This window comes from Chrysochloris asiatica, unplaced genomic scaffold (assembly GCF_000296735.1).
Source record: "Chrysochloris asiatica unplaced genomic scaffold, ChrAsi1.0 scaffold00083, whole genome shotgun sequence".
Classification (NCBI taxonomy): domain Eukaryota; kingdom Metazoa; phylum Chordata; class Mammalia; order Afrosoricida; family Chrysochloridae; genus Chrysochloris; species Chrysochloris asiatica.
In genome coordinates this window covers 9,039,633-9,043,438 of record NW_006408601.1, presented here as the reverse complement: position 1 = coordinate 9,043,438, position 3,806 = coordinate 9,039,633, and positions in this window count along the sequence as shown.

Below are 3,806 nucleotides of genomic sequence, written 5' to 3'. Positions count from 1 at the left end.
GACTTCAATTAGTATTCTTTCAATTCTTGGAAACTTGATTTTTGCCAATGCTTTCAGTGCAGCTTGGACTTCTTCCTTCAATACCTCCAGTTCTTGGTCAAATGTTGCCTCTTGAAATGGTTGAATGTTGAACAGTTCTTTTTGGTACTCTGTGTATTCCTTCCATCTTCTTTTGATGCTTCTTGCATTGTTCTATTTTAACCATAGAGTCCTTCATTCTTGTAAGTCAAGGCTCAATTTTTCCCCCCACTTCCTTTAGTTTGAGAATTGTCAAGCATATTCTTCCCTCTTGATATTTTAACTTCAGGTTCTTGCATATCTCATTATAATACTTTGTTTTCTTGAGCTGCCCTCTGAAATCATCTGATCAGCTTTCTTACTACATCATTTCTTTCATTCGCTTTAGCTACTCTATGTTCAACAGCGAGTTTCGGAGTATCTTCTGACATCCAGTTTGGTCTTTTCTATCTTGTCTTTTTAATAACCTTTCCTTTCTTCATGTATGATGTTGTTGATGTCATCTCACAATTCATCTGGTTTTGGGTCATTGGTGTCTAATGCATCAAATTTTGCCCATTGTTGTTGTTGTTGGTAAGTAATGTAAAGTCAGTTCTGACTCACAGTGACCCTGTATAGGGTTTCCAAGGAGCTGCTGGTGAGCTTGAACCACTGACTTTGCAGTTCAAACCGACTTTGCAGTTTAGAGCATTAATTCACAGAGCCACACCAGGACTCCTAAAATTTTTGCCCATAGAATCCTTCAATATTGCAAATTGAGGCTTGAATTTTTCTTCAGTTCTCTCAGCTTGAGAAATGCTGAGTGTGTTTTTCCTTTTTGGTCTTCTAATTCTAGGTCTTTGCACTGTCTTATAATACTTGACTTTGTCTTATTGAGCTGCCCTTCGAAATTTTCTGTTCAGGACTTTTACTTTCTTTTTTCTTCTATTTGCTTTAGCTTTTCTATGCTCAAGAGCAGAGTTCAAAGTTTTCTTCTGACATCCATTTTAGTCTTCTTTTTCTTTCTTGTCTTCTTAATGACCTTTTGCTTTCTTCCCATATTATGTACTTGATGCCATCCCATACCTCTTTTGGTTTTTGTTCATTAGTGTCTAATGTATCAAATCTGTTCTTGAGAAGTTTCTGAAATCAGATGGGATATACTCAAGTTCAGATTTTGGCTCTGTTTTTCTTCAGCTTCAGCTTGAACTGCATATAATGTTCTGTTCCCCAGTCTGCCCCAACCTTGTTTTAACTGATGATATTGAGCATTTCTACCGTCTCTTCCCACACGTGGTAAATTTGATTCCTGTGTATGCCATCTGGTGAGGTCCTTGTGTATGTTGTTCAAAAAGGTATTTATAATCCATAAGTCAAAATTTGATGCATTAAACACCAATGACCAAAAACCAGATGAATTATGAGATGACATCAACTTACTAAATTCTATCATTCAATCTCCAGCATCATTTCTATCATCAAGGTCATATTTTCCATCTACTGACCCTTCCTCTTTGTTTCCAACCTTCACATTCCAATCACCTGTAATTATCAAGACATCTTAATTGCATATTTGATCAATTTCAAATTGAAGAAGTTGGTAGAATTCTTCAATTTCATTATCACTTGCTTTAGTGGTTGGTCCATAAATTTGAATAAGCGTGATATTAACTAGTCTTTCTTATAGGCGTATGGATATTATCCTACCACAGACAGCATTGTACTACATTCAAGACAGATGTTGAAATATTCTTTTTGATAATGAATTTGATGCCATTCTTCTTGAATTCATCATCCTCACTATAGTAAACTATATAACTGCCTGATTCAAAATGGCCAATACCAGTCCATTTCAGCTCACTAATGCTTAGGATATTGATCTTTATGCATTCCATTTCATTTTTTACATCATCCAATTGTTCTAGATTCATACTTCAGAAACTCCATGTTCTGATTATTATGTTTCAGCGGTTTCTCCTCATTTTGAATTATGCCCCGTCAGCAACTGAAGGTCCCAAAAGCTTTGTTCCATTGATATCATTACGGTCAACACTGAGGAGGCATTTTGAGTGCCATCCAACCTGAGGGGCTCCTCTTCTGGCACTGTATCTGACAATGTTCTGCTGCTGGTCATAAGGTTTTCAGTGGCTAACCATTCCAAAGTAGTCCTTCTCTTTTCCCTAGTCTGCCATAGTCTTGAAACTCCACTTTAATCTGCCCACCATGGGTGACTCTTCTGGCATTTAAAATACCTGTGGCATAGTTCCCAGCATTGCAGCATCATGCAAGCCACCAGAGTAAGACAAGCTGACAGATGAGTGGTTAAGTAACCCCGTTATTGTTGTTAAGTGCCATTGAGTCAGTTCTGACCCACAGTGACCCTGTATAAGGTTTCTGAGGAGCAGCTGGTGAGCTTGAACCACGGATCTTCCCCATAGGACAAGGTAAAACTACTCCACAGGGTTTCTGAGGCTGTAAATCTTTATGGAAGCAGAATGACAAATCTTTCTTCTGCAGAGTGACTGGTTGGTGTGAACTAGTGACCTTTTGATTAGTAGTCCCACACTTAACATGCTGCACCACCAGAGATCCTCAAATATTTTATGTTGTTGTTGTTAGGTGCCATCAAGTCAGTACCCACCCATAGTGACCTTATGCATAGCAGAACAAAACACTGCGCAATCCTGGGCCAACCTCACTACTCTTGCCACGCTTGAGTCCATTGATGCTGCCATTTGGCCAATCTGTCTCACTGGGGGTCTTCCTCTTATAGATGCCTTAAATTCTTTGTGGAATCAAGGAAATATATATGTATTTAAAATAAATGTATTCCTATCCTGTACGGTTAAAGCATCTATTAATATACTATCTGTGAGATCCTTGAGGAAAGAACCATGTCATAAGGACCTCCTAACTGTAACATAGCGACACAATGGTAATTTGATGACCCAGAGATTGCTTTAAACTCCCTGTGTGGTAGTTAGAGACACTAAATCAATTATTTGAGTATGTACAAATTGGTGGAGTCCTGGTGTGGTGCTGTGGGTTAATGTGCCAGATACCAAATCATTTGAACTGCAAGGTCAGTGGTTCAAACTCACCAGTTGCTCCTCAGAAACCCTATATAGGGTTCACCATGGGTCGGAACCGACTTGATGGCACTTAACAAAAACAAATACAAATTGGTATAAGATTTGCAGAATTTTAATTTTTTTACATCATAGTGTTATATACATATCTATTTTCTTCCTGATATATTTTTGTTGTTGTTAAGTGCCGTCGAGTCTGTTGCAACCCATAGCATCCCTGTACAGGGTTTCTGAGGCTGTAAATCTTTATGGGAACAGAAAGCCTCATCTTTCTCCCACGGAACTTCTGTTAGTTTAGTTTCGAACTGCTGACCATGAGGTTAGCAGCCCAACTCGTAATCACTACACTACCAGACCTCCTTATATATATGGTGGTAAAAATATTTTGTAAAGATTATACACAAATACATGAAGCTAATGAAGCAATGTAAACTGAATATGCTGGAAGAAAGTAGATGAAATTTCAATACTAGTAAAAGTGTTTGTTGTTTTGTGTGAAGAATCATAAACTCTCTATTATAATGTTGTTGTTGTTGTTGTTAAGTGCTGTCGAGTCGGTTCCATCCCATAGAGACCTTGCATAGGGCTTCCAAGGAGCAGCTAAGGAGCAGCTGGTGAGCTTGAACTGCCAACCTTGCAGTTCAAACAACCTTGCAGTCTGGTGTATTAACCACAGCGCCACATTAGGACTTCCTCTATTATGATGTTGTTGTTGTTGTT